This window comes from Mirounga leonina, unplaced genomic scaffold, assembly GCF_011800145.1.
Source record: "Mirounga leonina isolate KUSES-001 unplaced genomic scaffold, KU_Mleo_1.0 Mir_129, whole genome shotgun sequence".
NCBI lineage: Eukaryota > Metazoa > Chordata > Mammalia > Carnivora > Phocidae > Mirounga > Mirounga leonina.
The window spans coordinates 1,171,579-1,195,019 of record NW_023270323.1 but is presented as its reverse complement, the minus strand read 5'-3'; the positions used below and the strand labels follow the sequence as shown (position 1 = coordinate 1,195,019).

At 34.8% G+C, this 23,441-nt stretch overlaps 1 protein-coding gene and 1 pseudogene across 1 annotated transcript in view; one reads left to right on the top strand and one right to left on the bottom strand.

Annotated features, from left to right (window-relative positions):
• STPG2 (sperm tail PG-rich repeat containing 2) overlaps window positions 1-23,441 on the bottom strand; it is a 318,597-nt gene that overhangs the window by 81,928 nt on the left and 213,228 nt on the right. The gene's annotated exons all lie outside the window — the stretch shown is intronic.
• LOC118010313 lies at window positions 15,140-16,262 on the top strand (annotated as a pseudogene).

The following is a 23,441-nucleotide window of genomic DNA, read 5'->3' as shown; positions in this document are numbered from 1 at the left end:
CTGCCACACAGAAACCTTTTTTTTTTTTTTTAATGCCTTGAAGCAAAGATAAGAAACTTCATCAGTGATCGGTTTTCTTAAAAAATAGTGTTCCCACCAAGGAAAATTCATCAAACTAGTTATCCTAAATTTCAATAGATTCACTGAGTCCTCTACCAAGTAAAGATATACTACCCTTGTTCATGATCATCTCTTCCTATAGCATAGCCATGCTTCTCTGAAAACATATTCCCTGCTTTTGTCCTTTATCAATGCTTCTAAGCTCTTCCTACTCATCTTCAATTCTTATTTTGTCTGACCAAGAGATTGATATTTCAAGTCAATTTCCTAGGCCAATGGTTATTAAGACAAATCTGAAATACTGTTTAAGAGCAGTAATTTAAACAACACCTATAGATGGCACCCTAAACACCATTTCAGGAAAAAATTTTATGTAGAGGTAAGATCATCAAATCTCTGTGGGTGATCTTTTATACATCACAGAAAATAGGAAAGGCACATGATGAGTGGATATGATAGATATTTCTCATGCCTTTTTTTTTTAAACTTAGTTATTTGATCCTTTTCCTGTGTTTAGAAAATTCCACATACTTCGCAGCAGAATCTGTGTCCTGCCACAAAAACTAAAAATGCCTGATTCGCATCCTCCTCGTCTAATTTTTTAGCTAGAACATGAATCTAGGTCATAGACTTAAATGACAGCCTTTGAACTGGCAGCCAGTTATTCAAAGAAACACAGAGCATTAAAAATTCCATTCTAGTGAGGGGCTGGCAGTGCTAGAAGCTATGTCCAGCTCCCAGAGGCAAAAAGAGCAGGTAGAAACTGAGGGAAAATGTGATAAAATGTCTGATGAAATAAAAGCTATGCCTCAATGCAAATTAAAGGTAAATCTAAGGTGTCCTCATTTCACTGGAAAACCCAGGCCCTATCAAAAAATGACATAATCATAGAATTAAACTAATTGATGTATGTAAAATTATTAGAATGGTATCAGATGTATAACAAGCACTGGTGTTATTTCTATTAGGTGTGAAACTACGTGTAACCCTCAGTGATATCTTCTTTGCCTGAAGAGATGTCAACTGGCTCTTTAAAAGGAAAGCTTCTAGTATTTTAAGCCCTAAACAAACAACAACAACAATGAAAGGTAGTTAAGTTGTTGAGAATCACAGGAAGACAGTATTCCAGGCAGTTTAAAAAGAAAAAATCACTAGTTTCAACCAGCCTCAAAGGAAAGCAGGTCGCCCCATTTATGTTTTGGAAAAACCATTTCACATACTTTGTGATTTTATTCAATTCTGTCAACTTACAATCTCAGCAATGATGTAGAAGTATGGATATATCCATTCATACTAATCAAGGACGAACTTTCATAAAATCATTAGGTAGTTAAATTTGATTACTATTTTATGTGAGATGCATTTCCTTCTCTTTGCTATCCAAAAAGTAGACTTTTACTTTTGATGCCTGAGCTTCTCATGATCACCTTTGACATTGGTTTTATAGAAAAAAATGTATATCTCAGCAGATTAGAGTAAAACACAGGAACAGAAATGGCCTTTGTAACCTTTCTTTTCCTGTAAATGCTAATTCTACTGAGATAGGAAAAAAAAAATAAGACTATTGCCAGTTATAATAGCTCTAATTGACATGATATCATTTCTTCAGATTTTATCAACTCAATACAAATCCAGAAGTTAATTCTTCTGTAAGTTGAATGTGAAAAGAAAGTTAATGTAAGTGATTTTTTAAAAAGAACACAATTGTTCCTAGACCTGGCCAGACAGATTTGGATAAGGCATTAAAAATTATCTTGATAAACTTAGAAAACTTAAAAGAGGTAAATTTTGAATGTGATTTGTGAAGGATGTGTGAATGTGAATAGCAGAGTTACAAAATTTTTCATTAGCCCTAGAGAAATGTCTACAAGTAAAATTCTTTTTTTTAAGATTTTATTTATTTGACAGAGAGAGGGCGAGAGAGGAAACACAAATGGGGGAGTGGGAGAGGGAGAAGCAGGCTTCCCGCTGAGCAGGGAGCCCCATGCAGGGCTCCATCCCAGGACCCCGGGATCATGACCTGAGCCTAAGGCAGACGCTTAATGATTGAGCCACCCAGGCGCCACACAAGTAAAATTCTAATCAATTTGTTATGTTCAAACTTTTTGAAATAGTGTCATCTATTATGTTCAGTATGGCAAGAATTATCCCTTACATAAAAAGAAGGATCATTTTAAGGTAGTACTACTGAAATACCACAAAACTTTAAGTCAGAATTGCTGGGTTATATTCACAGCCTTGTTTTTAGCCTCAAGCAGGCCTTGAAGAACCTTACTCACTCATCTAACTCCCTCTCACCATGATGTATGCTGAAGGTCATGTTCAGAAATATTTAGTGAGTCTCTATGCAGGAGATGTGTTTCTCCCTTCTCTTCTTCCTATGAGATTAACAGTGAGATGAGTCATAGAACTATTCATATTTGGAAGTTGCCTCTCCCACAGTAAGTTTTAAGAGAAAGCAGAATGATCTAGGCTTTCCTTCTGTAAGCTATAAATATCTTAGCATTCCATTACCTATATCAAAAAGTAATTATGATTATATGTAGACGGAGCAGAGTAGAGGCGATGACAGAGAGGAATAAACTATGAAAAAGAGAGGAGAGAAAGCAAGGTAATTATGACAAAGTAGGTATGCAATGACAGGAATTGAACATTGTCTACACAGAGAGATAAAGAGTTCTGGTAATGTTACCCATACACAAAAATAACTGTTTTCCATGTTATGGAACAGGGTTTATAGATTTCAATAGCAAAAGGTAAATTGTGTATTTGAAATGAAGGAAACCAAATTATTCTCCCCTGATGTTCCTATAAATACCTTTTCTGATGAATGAAATATATTTTAAAGATCCCATCTCGTTCCTTATTTATACTTCTTATATAGCACTAAAGAATTGTTCAAGTTAGTTTATATTTGGTGTCAAATTTAATAGCACATTTTTTAGTGACACTAAGTGTTTCTTGATTGAACAGATAAAGAAACAAAACAAGCAGAATAAAATATTAGATGAAAAAGCTTCGAGGATCCTATCACTGTTTCCAAGAGTCATACATACAAAGGTTAAAGCCATCTAAAAACATCTAAAAAATATCTTAATTTCATGGGGAATCAAAAAAAAATCATCTAAAATAATGCTAATATCCTTATTTCTTCCTTTCCTTTCTTTTGAAAACTTTGCTTTATTGTTTCCCCTGTACTATAAACAAAAGCCTACTTAAGTGATACTGTTTTTAAATGCTACACTATTTTAGTTCCAGTCTAACAAAAATTTACTGACTCTTTACTAAGCACGGGCACTAGTGTCCATCCTTAGTGAAGATTATGGACTCTGAAGCCATGTTGCCTGGGTTCAAGCCCTGGCTCATCATTTTGCTAATCATATGGCCATGGGTAAATCTTATGTCTCAATTATCCTCATCTGTAAAATGGGAATAATAATAATTCCTACCTCCTGGGCTAGTCGTTAGGATTAAATGAGTTAATATATGTGCAACACAGAGTGCTAGGTACATCGGTGGGTGCTATGTAAATCTTAGTTATTACTATACCTCATTATAAATATTGAGTTCCTAATATATCAGATATTTGGAGGATACTTGGTTTTTCCCCAAATAGCTACTACAAGTACTATTTGAAAGTAATTTATTTTTCAATGTCAGAAATAAATTAATCTTAGAACATGCAGCTTAAAAAATATATCATTATATCTGTTTCAAACGAGAAAAGCATAAAGACTGACATAAAATTGTAACTTGATCATGAGCTAAATATAATTTAACAAGTATCTTTATTAGACATGAAAAAAACAAAACTCAGAATAGAGTCTTCTATTATTTACTGACATTATTAAAGAAATGTCATGCTTAAAAAAAAGAAACTCTTTTCCTCATGCATTTCAGGGAGATGAATCAATTCTTTTCAAAAAGTATTATTTATTGAACAATTTTAAATGTCTTTGTTAGAGTTTTTGGAAATCTACATTTCAATATATTAAACAAAATATAAATTTTCTAGTCCCAGGTTCTGGTTTTATAGAACACAGATACTTCCAATACCTTAAAGATACAACTACCCTGAGAAAAGTGAATTTCTGATTTATAAAGACAGTCCACATTAATGTCTGCACAATAAAAGAGAAATTCAGGTAAACATGCACAAAAGCATGTAAAAAAAAAGACAAGCGTAAGAGAAGGAAAAAAGAAACCTCATGGTTTCAGTTTAGAAAAGCACCTAATTCATATCTCTCATGAAGACACTCCAAATTTGCCAGAGAACTCATAGGAAAAATTAAAAAGGAACACACACACACACACACACAGAGCAAAATGAAATGAACAAAAAAAGCTAACAAATCCAAAGGGCCAGTATAGATCATCTTTGATGTAATCAGGTATTGTTCTATTTTCTCTTCCCATCACTACACTACATTCTCATTGTAAAAAATTGAAATACAAAGTAAAAAGGAAAGCCTATTATTCTACTCTATTACTTTAATCAGCCTTCACCAGTGAACATTTAACTCATTTCCATTTTTGCATTGTTATAAACAATGACATAATAAGGGAAAACATATAAATATATGTTTATGCACTTTCGGGCAAATGCCAAGATAAATTCCTTAAAAACTGAATTGTTAAGGCAAGGATATGTGCAAATTAACTTTTGGTTGAAATTATTAAGTAACCTCAGAAAGGTTTTAGCAATGTAAACTCCCCCAATAGTACACAGGCCCTTGAAAAAGATGAGTTGGACTACATGGGTCCACTTACACACAGAATTTTTTTCAATTAAGTATATTGGAAAATGTTTTGGTGATTCGCAACAATTTGAAAAACTCACAGGGCGCCTGGGTGGCTCAGTTGGTTAAGCGACTGCCTTCGGCTCAGGTCATGATCCTGGAGTCCCGGGATCGAGTCCCGCATCGGGCTCCCTGCTCGGCAGGGGGTCTGCTTCTCCCTCTGACCCTCCCACCTCTCGTGTGCTCTCTGTCTCTCTCATTCTCTCTGTCTCAAATAAATAAATAAAAATCTTTAAAAAAGAAAAACTCACAGATGAACCGCATAGCCTGGAAATATGGAAAAATTTAAGAAAAAGGTATGTCGTGAGTGCATAGAATATATGTAGATTTTATCATTTACTACAATAAAATATACACAAATCTATTTTACCATTTGCTACAATAAAGTATACACAAATCTATTATGAAAAGTTAAAATGTACCCAAACATACAGACAGTACATGGCACCATTTGCAGATGCCGGAAAAGAAAGCAAACGTGAAGACGCAGTATTAAATCAAAACTGCATAAAATTAACTTTAGCACATACGGTACCGCTGTGGCGGTCACCTTCTGTTGCTGTTGCAGTGAGCTCAAGTGCTGTGACTATCCGCCTAAAACACTGGGTGACACTAATTCCTCCACATGAACGGTTTCTCCAGCGAATTGCATACCACAGCAAAACGTGATCTCTTGTGGTTCTCACATATTTCTCACGATGTTTAATGCAATACCATAAACCCGGACTAACCCCATGGGGCCCACTCAAAGTGCCTCTAGTGAGGCTGGAAGCGCTGCTAAAGAGCAGAGAAGGGTCACGGCGTTACAAGAAGAAGTTGAATTGCTTGACATGTAGCACAGACTGAGGTCTGCAGCCCACCGTTTCAAGATAAATGCCCCCGGAGTTAAGGGCCAGTGTAAACGAAGAGAAGACCACCGCGGCAGCCACACCAGCAGACGCGAAAACCTCGCACCCTTTGTGAAGTGATTTCGTATCTTGTCTTGAGAATGCAGCTTTTATTGTGGGTGCGGGACTGCTATACGCATGGCATACCTACAGACTCTAATATGATTCAAGGAAAACTAAAGTCATTATAGGACAATTTCAGCCAAAAGGAAGGTAAAGGCACTAAAGCTGGAGAAGTTAATGCCAGCAAAGGATGATTTGACAATTTTAGAGAGAGGTTTGGCTTAGAAAATGTCAAGATAACAGGAGAAGCAGCTTCTGCCAACCAAGAGGCAGAGGATGAGTTCCCAGACACCATTAAGAAAATCGTTGAAGGGAAAGGATATCTGCCTGGATAGGTTTTAAATGCAAATGGAAGTGCCCTATTCTGAAAACAAAAAATGCTAAAGGACATTATTAGTAAATGAAGCAAGCACCAGGATTTAAGGCAGGAAGAGATAGACTAACTCTATTTTGTGCCAGTGCAGTCAGGTTTATGATCAGGACTGCCCTTATCTATAACGTTGCTACCCCAAACCTTGAAGGGAGAAAATAAACACGAGCAGCCAGTCTTGTGGCTGTACAACAAGAAAGCTTGGACAAGAATCCTTTTTCTGGATTGGTTTTATTGGTGCTTTGTCTCTACAGTCAGGCAGTACCTTGCTGGTAAGGCACTGCCTTTTTTTTTTTCTCCCAAGGTACTTAGGAATTCTTTAATTAGAAAAAGAAAAGCAGTAGAATTATCTATCAGGTTCTAAAAGTACCCATGAATTAAATCACTCATATTCCCCTCTTAAAAAGCAAAACAAAACCATAAATCACATTGCCATTAAACTTTCTTACAGTAAGGAATAAGACCAAGCTATACTAGGGTACACAAAGCTGAAATTCTGTGCATGAAAATAATTTATTAGACATCTGGTTTATTCAAACATCAGGCCTACTAAAGGTAGAATTAACAGAGCTCCCGGGGCCGGGGGCGGGTGGGGGGAGCAGGGATCCATCCAGCACCTGCTTCACTGCAAATTTCCTGAGGACAAAATTCATGTATTCTGCACTACAGTCTCATCGTAAAGCAACCACAGGTGCTTGATATTGATTAACATGAATAGGAGATGAGAAACTCTACACACTCAACTTGGCAAGTAGCATTAGTGATGCAACTTGCAGAAATATTCTTTGGCACAAGCAATAGCACTGTCTGCAGTGAGAGTCTTTGATAATCAAAGAAAAGAGTATCACTGAATAGAATCTCACAAATAAGAAGGAAAGAAAAATACATGCACTTTTGCCAATGGACTGCTTTACTTATCAGGAAAAATGTCACAGTGAGATCTATGAAATTAAAGCATTAATTGTTACACTTAACCTGTAATCTGTTCTGAAGTTATTTTGTGGTATTAAAAATCAGAGAAAAAGAAAGCCAATTTAACCTAAGTGGAATTTAAGGAAGAAATGCAGGCTTAATATGGAATAGTAGCTGCATTTCTTTGGCTAACATTAAAAAAATGACAAACATTTTCAGTCAAATTTTATTTTAAAAATAAAGGCAGCAGATCACCATTACAATTCAAGAACCTAATCTAAATATGCACTTGACAATAAAACATATCTGACTATGGAGTGAAAAAAAGTTTTCCAAAAAACCATCAAATGTATCATCTCCAAATAATAAATCATTTCTGCAGGTCTTTTGTTGAGTGGCATCATAATGAACTGATGATGTATTGCTCTGAATAAAAGTCTGTAGTACAGTAGTATGAATCTTGGGCATTAAGCATAATCAGCTGAATTAAGAAGTCCAAAATCTAATAAGAAATTTGTGTGTGTGTGTGTGTGGTGTGTGTACATGTGTGAAAGTCTATAAACCAGTGACCCAAAAGCAACTGAGATATCTAACCTGTTCAGTGAGACATTTATTTTAAATCTTCATTCTTTGAAGGCAATTAAAAATTACAATTACAATGGCCCACAAACCAAATTAAAAAACTGTAGAAAGCAGGGATGCCTGGGTGGCTCAGTTGGTTAAGTGTCTGCTTTCGGCTCAGATCATGATCCCAAGGTCCTAGGATCAAGTCCTACATTGGGCTCCTTGCTCAGTGGGAGCCTGCGTCTCCCTATGCCTGCTGATCCCCCTGCTTGTGCGCTCTCTCGCTCTCTCTCTCTGTATGACAAATAAATAAAATCTTTAAAAAAATGTAGAAAGCAATTAAAACTACATTCAAAGAGCCATTTTTTTCAGTTCGATTTCAGCACTCCAAAGGGAAAACAAACACATCCATCTTTTGATATTGGACAATGCCCCCATCCACCCCATGAGGTCTACTTGCTTCCAAACACATCTCTAATTCAGCCTCTAAATCAGGAAGAAGACACAGAAGAAGCAGTGCCAGAAAACAAACTGACATTAGACAATGTGGCAGAAGGGTTCTGATTATTGAAGACTGCTTTTGAATTCACTTATAACATGGACCCTTCTATGATATTAGCACTGAAACTAAAGCAAATGGTGGAAGAAGGACTGATTGGTACCATATAGCAACATTTTTAGAAAAATGGAAAAAGCAAAAATGTCAGACAGAAATTACGGGTATTTCCATAAAGTTACACCAAGAGTGCCTGCCTCTCCTTCCACCTCCTCCATTTCTTCTACCTCTGCCACCCCTAAGACAGCAAGACCAACACCTCCACTTCCTCCTCCTCCTTAGCCTACTCAACATGAAAATGATGAGGATGAAGACCTTTCTGATGATCCACTTCCACTTAATGAATAGTAAATAATCATTATGACATATAGTCAACAAACTTAATCTGTTGTGCATGTGTGTGTCCTTGTGTGAAAATATAAAAACTGCAAGAACTGGATGAAATGTTTTTGTGTCATCATCATCATCATCAGTGGCTAAGTGTTCACCGTGTAGAACATCATATACAAGACCTGTATGGAAGTGGATAGTTTATCCTTACATAGGCATAAAGTGAGTGATATTTAATATGTAATTAGTAAGATATTAGTTTTCTTACTGTTTTATAACTTTGCTTTCAAAGAATTTTATCACTGTACAGTATGCCTCTCTCATCATTGGAGAAACTGTGCATCAGCATATTATCACAGGTAAGTGGCTTTTTTAAAAAGTAACTATGTGCCCAATACTGTATTTTTTTTTTAAGACTTTATTTATTTATTTGACAGAGAGAGAGAAACAGCATGAGAGGGGGGAGGGCCAGAGGGAGAAGCAGACTCCCTGCCGAGCAGGGAGCCCGATGCGGGACTCGATCCAGGGACTCCAGGATCATGACCTGAGCCGAAGACAGTCGCTTAACCAACTGAGCCACCCAGGCGCCCTGTGCCCAATACTGTATTAAGAAAATTATTGTAATACTGTATGCCATGAAAATTTTATAACCATTCATTAGTGACTAGGCTACCATAAAGCAATCATATTGCTGCTTCTTCATTATTAATGCATGAGTCATCAAACCTGTAAATAAATAAAAATTTCCTTTTCACATTATCTTTTCATTTTTGATATTTAGTGTTAATAATACATATAATACCTATAGTATTTTGTATCATATAAGACAATATTGATGTAGGCACTGACAATTCATTTTTGTAAACAGACAACATAAACTTTCAGTATCAATAAATATAGTACAGGTCTGATATGCATTTTTTCTTCCTTATGGGTTTCTTAACATTTTCTTTCCTCTAGCTATAGAAATACAGTATAGAATACATATAACACACAAAATATGTGTTAATTGACTGCTTATGTTATCAGTAAGGCTCCCAGTCAATAGTAAGCTATCAGCAGGTAAGTTTTTGTTGAGTCAAAAGCTATACACAGATTTTCAACTGTGTAGGGTGCTGATGTCCCCAACCTTGAATTGTTCAAGAGTCAATTGCATATCTATTTCCCCTACCTTTGCCAACACTGAATATTATCTTTTTAAAATCTCCTAAATGAGAAAACATTTTCTTATTTAAAAATCTGTATTTCAAAAAAATAAAATAAAATAAAAATAAAAATCTGTATTTCTTTAATTTCAAATGAATTTAAGCATCTTTTCATGTGTTTATTCAATTTCTATGGCTCATTGAGTTCCTCATCTTCCTTCTTTCTTGTTTTGTAAACTCTTCATGTATATTTAGGTAATAGTCTTGGCCTTCATATGCATTTAAAATATTATTCCCAGTTTATAATTTGTCCTCCACCTTCATATATGACATTTGTCTTATGGTTTGGAAATTTTCAGTTTTGTTTTTCTAGTAAGGTGTTTTATAGTAATTTTTATTTAGTTTTCCTATAGAAAAGTGTTAAACTTTTTGAAGTCACATTTTTCTGATGTTTCCTTTACAGTTCCTCTGTTTTATATTTTGTTCCAAAAATCCTCTGGAATCAAAGATTTTTTTAATCCAAATTTTTCTTTAACATTTAAATACTTAATCAATTTAAATTTGTTTTATAGAAAAAATAATCAACTTATATTTCTGTAACTACTTAAAGCTTGTCACTGTCAGAGGATAAAGGTTACCAGTAGAGAATAGAACTCGTCACAGAACACAGCATTGTAGAAAGACCCATCATAAAAGCAAAACATTATAGTCAGGGATAGAGAGAAAATACTCTAATACTCTGCTAGTAGTACTTAGTACTGTACTTTTCCATTTACTCCATAGGTTTAAAGTACTGAAAAATAAACTTAGGGGGTGGTGGAAGATGGCAGGATTTAATCCAGCAGAACTGCTCTAGGTGAAAGCCTACTAGATATTGAAAACTGATCAAAGATATGTGCAAATCAACTTCAAAGGCAGCTGTAGATTAGATGATAAACTATCACTCAATTCAATAGTGAGTAGGGTTAAAAAGAAAGCCACAAATACTAAATGTTGACATATACTAGGCATATACTGGGTTTAGATAGCTTTATTGTGATTTGAGCATGTTTAAAACGTATGGCAGCACATGAGTTTTATAGAAAGGATGATGAATGTGAAAATCTTTGTTGTGTTATTCTCTATCGTTTTCCATATTTTTGAAATATTTCCTAAACCAAAAATTTAAATGGCATACGAGAAAAAAAATAACAAGAACTAATATAAATTTATTTATTTAGCTAGTTTCAAGATGATAAGGGCCTTATAACGGCAAAGCAAAAACAAAACAAAGAATAAACCCAAAGGAAAAGAACAGTAAAAGTTAAATGTAAAGATTATTGCAAAAAAAATTTAAAGAAAACAATAAATTCCATTAGTAATTAACTAGTAGTAGTAGTATAGTTATTATTGTTAATGGGTTCTTCTCTGTAATACATGAATATCTTAGAAAGTAATAAGAAAAATACAAATTTTACAACACAAAACGGAAAACAAGACATGATTGGTTGATTTTCAAATGAATAAATAAAATTTGTCAATAAATATCAATAATTAATTCATAATCAAAATAATGAAAACTGAATATTTACTGGGAATCAGCCAACAGGGCAACATGGAAGGATCTTGAGCTCTCCTCCCACAAATGCACTAAACATACAACTACAAACGGAGCAATTCCCTCTCATCCTTTAACAAGGTCCAGAAACTAGCTGAGCGACTCCTACACACTGGATGAATGAGAAAAGACCCACATCAAAATGGTGAGGAAAGGCTGAAACACATTTTCACCCTAAACCCCACTCCTAACACAGCATCAAACAATCAGGAAGGAAACCCCCAACTCCTAGCTACTCCCTGAGGAATGAAAGGCTTGGAACTCCACACGTAGCAGCCCAAATGTTAAAATCTCACCAGAAGAAAGAGCTCCCAAAACACCTAGCTCTAAAAGCCGCCAGGCTTGTGCCCACAAGGTCCATAAGACTATAGCAAACAAAGAAATTCTTAACAGCGGTCTCAAACTCTGGACCACATCTAATCATCAAGGGCTCACCAAAGAGGGAGTAGGGCAAAATTGCCTATCTCCCAGTCTTTTCATGAGAGAGGTTTATTGGACTAAGCTTCTAATTTAGCAGGCATTAGGGGCTGGCTGTGATTCTTCCTCCAAAAACAGGGAAGACAGTGAGTACCACTCCTGCCTTCTCCCTCCAGCCCACTCCAAGTTGCTAGTATAAACATACTTCTGTGGATGTGAGGGTACAAAACATTATTTTGCATTCTTTATTTTGTTATATAACACTAAAAATTGAGGTGAATTGTTTTTTTAAATTATTGTTTTAATATCACTCAAAATAGAAATTGTGTATTTTGAAACTCCTGGCCATTCTATTATCAGATTTCATTATTAAAAATAAAATATGAACTTTAAAAATCTTTGAGTATAAGTCTGATTCCAACCGGTATTTAATTAAAACTAAAATATTTATAAACCATACATTGGATTTACAGAATATGTTTTCAAAACATTTCTAAAGCCTTCATTTTGGCATACTAATGTGATTTCTTTTTCAGAATGAAAGGAAGGTGCTCAATTTTTAATACTCTTAATATCCACATTACTTCTTTACTCTTCTCCCCCTTTCTTCCAAAAGTCAGTAAAAACTGTCTTTGCCTTTCCCTTTTTCCAAGCAACATATTTAATCTAATATTACAAAACATATTGCGCTCTGAAAGGCTTTTAGGCCAAACAATATATTATTATCTAAGATCTATGGAAATTTGATTATTTGAGGCAAATTAAATAATGTTTTCATACTAATCATTTTTAATGTATACCATTAAAATGTAGACAATACAAATTAAAGTTGATGTACAGTGCCACTTAAAAATGCAAGAAAGTTCTAATCAAACAATAGCACAATGTGACATTCTTAAATAGTACCTACAATGTTGCTAAAAAAATCTACTAATACACACTATTTCCTACTCTTGATTTTATGAATGTGCTTTATTCTCTGTTTAATTAAGTATGAAAAATTGTCCCTGCTTTGATTTTTTAAATCAATAAAATTAAATACATTTTCTTCTCAGTATCTGCATTTCATTATCATTTCTGCATTTTCAGCACTCATCTAGTGCAAATGGTGTTGTCGCATTAATCAATGATTACATCATTACTTAATAATGTTCCTAAGCATCAAAAATTTTGCTCCTAAAGACTATCCACATTCTTTTCATGTGACTATGGCTATCTTCAAAGCAGCAACGACCTATTCAGTCTCTCTCCAATTCTAGTTTCTCTGGCTTCTCCTGCTCCCAGATAGACAAAGTTCTCCACACTTAAGGGCTCATGTGATTACATTGGGTCTACCTAGATAATTCAGAAGAATCTCCCTATTTTAAGCACAGCTGTGTCATATATCATAATTTAATCATGGGAGTGATAATTCATCATATCCACAAATTCCAGGGAGTTGTGTAGAGCCCAGGTAAACTAATTATTTAGTGATCCAGGAAGACAAACAATTTGATGCATTTTTAAACAGACAAGCTGTAGATATTTTAAGGCATTTAAATAGATTTTTTAAAAGTATTTAGATATATTGAAGATTTATTCAGATTAGGGTTTGAACACAGTATGTGAGATGACTAGAACGGGCAACTATTGATTAGCAGTTCAGCCTTTTTTTTTTTCATCTAGAATGTCTTGTCTATGGCTCTAAATTTACAAAACTCCACTTAGAGGCCAAATTCTTATATTTAATCAGTCCCTGCCACATTAGAAAGCAATTTTGTCATCATCTATTATTAGAAGCATAACCCTTAGAAGTATTGACCTGCTCTCCAACACCAAAAAGATAATCACCCAATATTCAGTAATTTCCTCAGAGGATTTCAGATAAATAGAGTTTTTAGTTTCTTTTCATTTCTAATAATAGTTCAAAGCCCTGCAATATTGATCTCTAAATTGTAGGTCATCCTGCCCATAAACAAGATGACTTTGTTTCACATTGCTGCTTATCACTTACAGAGTCAGGACAAGAACCCAGATCTTTCACTTACAATTCAGTGCTCTATAAACCACAACTTCCTCAATAATTTAAAAGCCTTCCTCAATCATTTAAAAGTTCTCTCAACCGGGGCACCAGGGTGGCTCAGATGGTTAAGCGTCTGCATTCCGCTCAGGTCATGATCCCAGGGTCCTGGGATGGAGCCCCACATCGGGCTCCTGACTCAGCGGGGAGCCTGCTTCTCCCTCTCCCTCTCTCTCTGCCTCTCCCCTGCTCATGCTCTGTGTGTGTGTGTGTGTGTGTCAAATGAATAAATAAAATCTTTAAAAAAAAAAAAATTCTCTCAACCAACCAGAATAAAATAATTCCTTCTCATTATGCAAACTTACATTATCATGGTGATCTGATTTATTATATCATCAAATATAAGATCTTCTGTCACATGTTCTCTTATGATCATCATATCCTAGAGGATTAAAATAACTTTCCCCAGAAAACTGACTACTATGTATGTTCTTGATTAAATGTTCATAGCTTAAGGGAGATCTAAATCAAAATGTGTGGAACCACATATATATATATATATATATATATATATATATATATATATATATATATATGTTGTGGTTTAGTGTGTGTATATATATATATATACATTCAGTCTATATCTCTAAAAAGAGAAGAGAAAAACACTAAAGCAATAGCTAATAAATGCTCCCCCCAGCCAAACACACACACACACACACACACACACGAAAACTATAACACAAAACTGCAAACCAAATTAAATATCCTCAATAAAGCTTTTGGAGATTAAAAAAAAATTATAGAATACAGTTTTAAAATAACAGAAATGAACAAAAAATAAAAGAAATAAAAGTTGATTTGACTTACAATAAAAAAAAATCTTCAAAACCATCCAAGATATAAGACCAAGCTACAAGGTGACCAGGGAAGAAAAAGTTCACGTAAAAATTTCATACGAAGGACGGCCCTTGGTCCCGGCCGCGGCGCGGGTCCAGGTCGTCCGGGGCAGGTTCTCCTCGGCGCTCCCGCACGGAGGAGGCGGCGCTCACGGCCGCAGACCCGGGTGCTCTCACCTCCTTCTGTACGGCGACGAAGGCGCTGGCCGCGCGAGCTCAAGAGGCGGCGGCCCGCGCGGCCTGTGCGGGCGTGTAAGCGGAGGTGACCAGGGCCAGATAGCGAAGGGGAAGCCGCACGGCCGGCCTCCAACTGGGGCTGGAGCTACTCTGCCAGGGTTTAAAACTTTAAATGAGAGTAAAGAGTATTTACAAGGAAATGAAAGTGAGTAAGTCATCTCTAACTGCTTCCAGACTTCTTTTCATAAGAGAGACCATATTAAACTTACATATTTGAAGATTGCATAATCCTGCCTGCAGCACCAGTGGTTTCTCTGTTTTGTGATCAGTGGGACTCACAAGAACTTCTTCAGTAACAAACGAAATGATCCAGGGGCGTGGAAAATAGGACTTTTACATTGGTCTGGGATTGGCTATGAGCTCCAGCATTTTCATTGGCGGGAGTTTCATTTTGAAAAAAAAAAGGTCTTCTGCGACTTGCCAGGAAGCTCCATGAGAGCAGGTCAAGGTGGCCATGCATATCTTAAAGAATGGTTGTGGTGGGCTGGATTGCTATCAATGGGAGCAGGTGAGGTGGCCAACTTTGCTGCCACCCTAGTGACTCCATTAGGAGTTCTCAGCGTCCTAGGAAGTGCCATTCTTTCTTCATACCTCCTAAATGAGAGACTTAATCTTCATGGGAAAATTGGATGTTTGCTAAGTATTCTAGGATCTACAGTTATGGTCCTTCATGCTCCAAAAGAAGAGGAAATTGAGACTTTAAATGAAATGTCCCACAAGCTAGGAGATCCAGGTTTTGTGGTCTTTGCAACACTTGTGGTCATTGTCTCATTGATACTAATCTTCGTGGTGGGACCTCGCCATGGACAGACAAACATTCTTGCGTACATAACAATCTGCTCTGTAATTGGAGCGTTTTCAGTCTCCTGTGTTAAGGGCCTGGGCATTGCTATCAAAGAGCTGTTTGCTGGAAAGCCTCTGCTGGGATATCCCCTGGCCTGGATTCTGCTGCTGAGCCTTATAGTCTGTGTGTGCACACAGATTAATTGCCTGAACAGGGCCCTGGATATATTCAACACTTCATTGTGAGTCCAATATATTATGTATTCTTTACAACATCAGTTTTAACTTGTTCAGCTATTCTTTTTAAGGAGTGGCAAGATATGCCTGTTGATGATGTCATTGGTACTTTGAGTGGCTTCTTTACAATCATTGTGGGAATATCTTGTTGCATGCCTTTAAAGACGTCAGCTTTAGTCTGGCAAGTCTCCCTGTGTCTTTTCGAAAAGACGAAAAAGCAATGAATGGCAATCTCTCTAACATGTATGAAGTTCTTAATAATAATGAAGAAAGTTTAACCTGTGGAACTGAACAACACAGTGGTGAAAATATCTCCCGAAGAAATGGAAATCTCACAGCTTTTTAAGAAAAATGTAATTAAAAGGTTAATCTATAATTGTGTTATAAAGTGAACTTGAATATCAGAATGTGTCTGAAAAAGCATTGTTCTCAAAAAAAATGTTCTCTGGAGACAATCTTTTTTAAAGTTTCACAGATTTGGACCAAGAAATTACTTTTCTTATATTTACATGATGGTAGTTCACTAAAATGACCTCAGTACCTGGCCAATTTCTATTAACATCGTATTATTATAGAGGTATTTTAAATTTTTCCTTCACTGAAATCTAAATGCACTGACAGTTTTAAGTCTATGAAAATCTTTATTTTTTCATTGGTGATGAAAATCTGAAATGTACATTTGTCATCCCCACTCCATCAATCCCTGACCATTTGAAGGCTTTTTGATTTAAAAAGGAACAAAATTTTCCTAATACATTATCCTGTGATTTACCTTACCTATAAAAATGACTCCTGTTTGATGAATTATTTTAATTTTGAGATGTTAGTTTAAGAGAATCCTGTTATTAAATGAAGAAAAACTCAATTTACCAAACAAAAAAGGGTAGGAAGCTGCCCGATGGGAGATGTTTCTCACACTGTGACTTATCACCACACATTTGATGGTCTTCGTATTCCTTGATGGCACCTTGCTAAACCAGCTCATCTGAGTCTGTCAGGCTGTAGCCTGACTGGTTTCATTCTTCACTTACTCTAATCCCTTGATACCTGGAATCTTTTTTTTTTTTTTAATATTTTATTTATTTATTTGAGAGAGAGAAACAGCATGAGAGGGGATAGGGTCAGAGGGAGAAGCAGGCTCCCCCCCGAGCCAGGAGCCCGATGTGGGACTTGATCCCAGGACTCCGGGATCATGACCTGAGCTGAAGGCAGTCGCTTAACCAACTGAACCACCCAGGCGCCCGATACCTGGAATCTTGATTTACCATTTTACATCAACTCTTGTACTTTTCAGTATATTTTCATAATGAGTTATATTGTCATTTAGATCTTCTAACAACTCTGGGAAATAAAGTCCAAAGACTAATTTCTTAAATTTAGCTCATGTTATAATAAAAAGACAAATTGGAACAACAACAAAAAAAAATTTCATAAGAAGTATTGGCAAAAATCAAGGAAAACAAAGAATAAGAATATAAGATAAAGAAGTGAAGAGTCAGAGAAAAAGTGGTTTGAAATGGAAGACAGGCAGAGGAGATCGAATGTATGTATAAATGGTGTCCCTAAAGATTAAAAAATCAATGGAACTGTCAAAAATCCAGAAACAGCAAAATTAAAACCACTAAATCAAGGAATAGTATTAGTAAGAGTTTAAGACATATAAAAACAGTTGCAAACTGGGTGCCTCCAACAATAAAAACTGAAATAAGGCTCAGAGGCATGATGTTACAGGATGCTTATAAAGTGAAAATGAGGAAGCTGTTAACCTTTACAATGATTGGTAATACAATGCAGATTTCTAGAAGGCAGGGAATGGGTTAAAAGTGATTATCTCATACCATTTTCAGGAATATTACTTCAGTTTCTTTTATGATTGTCATAGGTAATTACAAGAAATAACCTAAGTTAAGTTTTACTTATATTCATGAAATAAGATAGATTTAATTTGTTTACATGGCTTAAAGAATTTTTTCTACTCAGGGAATTCTTAAATACAGTTTCTATTTTGTATTTAACTTTAATAGAATGAACTAATATTTAAAGCAATAATGAAGGACAAATTTTTGTAAGTTAAAAAAATCTATTTGAATATACATATTGAAAGAAACCAATTTATATGTAGGAAAACTGAAACTGAAATGTTCAATTCTGGAAATATGCCAGTAAATCTATTGGAATTTAATTTTTGTTAAATATTCAAGACCTCTAAGCAAAAGATAAAAAAACTTACAAAGGCAATAAAATTAGGCAGGCTGCAGACTTCTCAAAAATATAACAAGACTATTATTTTTTTAATTTAAATTCAAATTAGTTAACATATAGTATATTATTAGTTTCAGGGGTAGAATTTAGTGATTCATGAGTTGCATATAACTAAGTATATTATTAGTTTCAGGGGTAGAATTTAGTGATTCATGAGTTGCTCATTATATCAAGTGCCCTCCTTAATGCCCATCACCCACCCACCTCCCCTCCAGCAACCCTCTGTTCCTATTGTCAAGAGTTTCTTATGGTTTGCCTTTCTCTCTGTTATTATCTTATTCTATTTTTACTTCCCTTACCGTATGTTCATCTGTTTTGTTTCTTAAATTCTACATATGAGGGAAATCATGGTTATTTCATGGTATTTATGGTATCTGTCTTTCTCTGACTCACTTATTTCACTTAGCATAATACACTCTAGCTCCAACTATGTCATTGTAAATGGCAAGATTTTATTCTTTTTGATGGCTGAGTAATATTCTATTGTGTATATATATATATATATATATATATATATATATATATATATATATACCACATCTTTATCCATTCATTCATCTATAGACATCTGTGCTCTCTCCATAGTTTGGCTTCAGTGGACACTGCTGCTATAAACATTATGGTGAAGGTGCCCCTTCGAATCACTATATTTGTAACCTTTGGATAAATACCTAGTAGTGCAATTGCTGGATTGTAGAGTAATTCTATTTTTAACTTTCTGAGGAAACTCCATACTGATTTCCAGAGTGGCTGCTCCAGTTTGCATTCCCACCAACAGTGTAAGAGGGTACCCCTTTCTCCTCATCCTCACCAACATCTGTTGTTTCCTGAGTTATTGCTTTTAGCCATCCTGAGCAGTGTGAGGTAGTATCTTGTGGTTTTGATTTGTATCTCCCTGATGATGAGTGATGTTGAGCATTTTTACATGTACAGGACTATTATTTTTAATAAACACATACACACAAAGAAAATATCAACCAAGGACAATAAATACAGCCAAACCACTCTTAAAATTATCAAGACTTTAGGAAAAAGAATTCAAACGCACAGGAATTCAGGTAGTACTATACTTATGAGAAATCGATACAAAGAAGGGTGTCATTTAACCAAGATATGACAGGTAAAACTTTAACAAAATGACTTATAAACATATTTAGCATATGTGTTAATAGATCTAAGATAAAACAAAGTAGAAGTAATGCAATTGAATAATGGCAGAAGAAGAGAGAGGAACAAGCAAAAATTTAAAAGTTCTTTTGCTATGTAGGTTATATATGGTAATCAAAGGATGCCATTAAAAACTAACAAACTAGACAGTAGAAGGACAAATAAGGAAATGGGATTAAGGGAGTTTTCAAAAAGTCTAAGTACAAAAGTAACAACTATAGCAAAAATACAAATATTCCTAAATAAATAAATTGACATCATGAAAGACCAAAGGGAAAAATGTTAAGAAATACAATAAAATGTACTATAATATGTAGTAAAACAAAATATTATGGTACAGTAGAGACCACATATATTACTCATAACAATACATGTGAAAGGACTTAACTCACTTATCAAAATAAAACAATTTTCAAATTGGGTAACAATGACAACCAACTAACAACTATATGCTTTGTACAAACACAAAACATAGTAATTCAAAAAGTCTAAAAAAAAAAAGGTAAATAACAAAAGAGGTTATGATCATAATATCTGATAAATCAGAATTCCAGCCAAAAATATTAATTGTAATGAACACTTTCAATCCTGAAAGACACATTCACTTTGAAGATATAAAATTCATGACTACCCATGCACCAAATAAAATAGCAACTACAATTATAAAACAAAAACTACAGGAGACATGAGAATAAATAGATAAAAGCACGCTAATGATGAGACAGTAATACCATGGTCAGTTCAAGACAGTTCAGACATGTTAACTAATGAATTCCTGTTATGGGTTATGATTCATTATCATTATTATTTATTTTGATGCTCAAATTTTGCCAGATTTAGCCAGTGGGAGCACCTTCAAGCTGGCTCCTGTGTCCTTTTGACAGGTTCCAATAATTTTTTTGGCATGCATTAACTTTTAACATAGCAAGATATTCCGCTCCTGCACTGGAATTTCTCTAGGGATGTCTGGAACCTTTAAGTGAAGAATGGTTCTGAGAAACCAAGATCTGAGAACAAAGTGTGTCCATCGCTATAAGAGCCCATTTAGCAGACAGAGATACACATACATACACAAATACCTCTATGTTTATACCCATAAATGCACAAAAATAATGGGCTCATAATGATATCTTCAATTCCAACTTAATTCTACAATGTACATTCTGGTCTCTCTCCATTCCATATTTATAACCATTCTCTATCAGTAAAAAACATAGTTCTCATTATTCTCAATATATTTATTGATTCATTTACTCCTAGATCACATAAAAAGTTTTAAAATTGTTAACCTACACCACTGTGAAAACCATACCTACTAAATTACAGTTCAGAATTTGTATATAGTTGTTTTTGCCTTTAGTCTGAAAGTATTATGTTCAAAACTTACTTGGATTACTAATAATAATATTTTTTAAATAGCAAGGAAATTAACAACAACAAACACACTACTGAACATGAAAGACTTTTCTCATATGTATTCTCTTTTTAAGGAGTAATATTATACAACACCACAAAAATATATCACATAAAAGGAACAGTATATCATGCCTCTTCTTTCATTTCAACCTGCTCAAAATTACCCTACTACCAAGATTTTTATATTCTTATATCCTTATATCCAATTTCTTTTCCCAAGGACAAAAACAGAAACAATATCATTCAATTCTAGCACCCTTACATGTTTGAATTAGAGACATTTTCATCTCTAACAAAATTAAACTTCCAGTTACTAACTTAACACATTAATTCCATAACATACATTGAGCCTCTGAGTCTAAAAATAGCCTCAAGCTCTACTAAGTTCACAGTGCCTCTGAAAGTTTCTATCACTGCAGCAGGCCAAGAAAATCCTACTACTAATAATAATAATAAACTAATAATAAACTATTTTTCATAAATTATTCTTCTCTAATTATATAATTAAATGAAATAATGATCAGAAATGTAGATAATAAAAGGTTTAAATATTAAAATAGTCAACCTCTTTTGCAGCAAAGAAATTTACCTCATAAACAGTAAAAGCAGATATTAAAAGTAAACTCTATTCTCTCATCAATCAAAATAAAGGGATCATTTTAAAATTTTGAACATTAAAATGAAAGTAGTTATTTAAAACTCCATTGGAAACACTTTATGAAACCCATTATTCCCTGGGGTTACCAATTCATGCAATGATCATCTTAATGGCTTATTTTTGTCATTACTGTGCTGTTCTCTGTATTTTTATGACATATATATAAATTCATCTTATTCCAAGTAACTTTTTTGCAACTTTGTAATGTATACTTGACATACAGTAAACTTCACATATTTAAAGTATACAATTTGATAAGTTTTGATATGTCACCTGCATGAGACAATCATAACAATCAAGATAACATTTTTTTCACTCCCTCAAATTTTTTTGTGTTCTTTTTAAGCCATCGCACCTTCCACCCACTTTCACATGTAAATACTGATCTTTCTGCAATGACACACTAGTTGCCACATTCTAAAGTTTTACGTAAATGAAATCATGTATTATGCAATATGTTGTTTCTAGCTTTGTTCACTCAACACAATAATTTTGAGATTCACCATACTGAGTATATCTGTATTTCATTTAATTGCTGAGTAATATTCTATTGTGTTAGGATATACTACTTTGTTAATTACTCACTGGCTGATGAACATTTGGGTTGCTTCCAGTTTGGGGTTAATAATAACAGTTTTGATTAATAATACTGTCATAAACATTCATATATCTACCTTCATTTCTCTTGAATAAATACCTAGGAGTTCAATGTCTGGACCAAAGGTGAATTTTAAACTTCTGAACGTTTGAAGAAACTGCAAAAACCACATTCCAAAGTGGTTGTACATGCTTCTCTCTTTACATACCTATTGATATTGCAACTACATCAATCTTTAATTCTTTATTTAAATTCAATGTAGTTAAAATATATTATACTATTAGTTTCAGGGGCAGAATTTAGTGATTCATCAGTTGCATATAACACTCTGTGCTCATTATACCAAGTGCCCTCCTTAATGCCCATCACCCAATTATCCCATCCTCCCACCCACTTCCCCTCCAGCAACCCACTGTTTATTCTCTATTGTCAAAGAGTTTCTTATGGTTTGCCTCCCTATTTTCATCTTATTTTATTTTTTCTTCCCTTACCCTATGTTCATCTGTTTTGTTTCTTAAATTCCACATCTGAGTGAAATCATATGGTATTTGTCTTTCTCTGACTGACTTATTTTGCTTAGCATAATACCCTCTAGTTCCATCCACGTGGATGTAAATGGTAAGTATTCATCCTTTCTGATGGCTGAGTAATATTCCATTGTATTTTTATACCACATCTTTTTTATCCATTCATCCATTTATAGACATCTGGGCTCTTTCCATAGTCTGGCTATTCTGGACATTGCTGCTAAAAACATTATGGTGCTTCAGATCACTATGTTTGTATCCTTTGGATAATTAACCTTTGGATAAATTGCTGGGCTGTAAGGTAGTTCTATTTTTAACTTTCTGAGGAGCCTCCATACTGTTTTCCAGAGTGACTGCACCAGTTTGCATTCCCACCAACAGTGTAAGAGGGTTCCCCTTTCTCTGCATCCTTGCCAACATCTGTCATTTCCTGACTTAATTTTAGCCATTCTGATTGGTGTGAGGTGGGCCCTCATTGTGGTTTTGAAATGTATTTCCCTGATGCCAAGTGATGTTGAGCATTTTTTCATGTCTCTGTTGGCCATTTGGATGTCTTCTTTGGAGAAATGTCTGTTCATGTCTTCTGCCCATTTCTTGACTGGATTTTTTGGGTTTTGGGTGTTGAGTTTGATGAGTTCTTTATAGATTTTGGATACCAGCCCTTTATCTGGTAAGACATTTGCAAATATCTTCTCCCATTCCATAGGTTACCTTTTAGTTTTGTGACTGTTTCCTTTGCTGTGCAAGAGCTTTTTATCTTGATGAAGTCCAATAGTTCATTTTTGCTTTTGTTTCTCTTGCCTTTGGAGACATGTCTAGCAAGAAGTTGCTGCAGCCAAGGCCAAAAATGTTGCTGCCTGTTTCTTCTCTAGGATTTCGATGAATTCCTGACTCAAATTTAGCTCTTTAATTCATTATGAGTTTATTTTTGTGTATGATGTAAGAAAGTGGTCCAGTT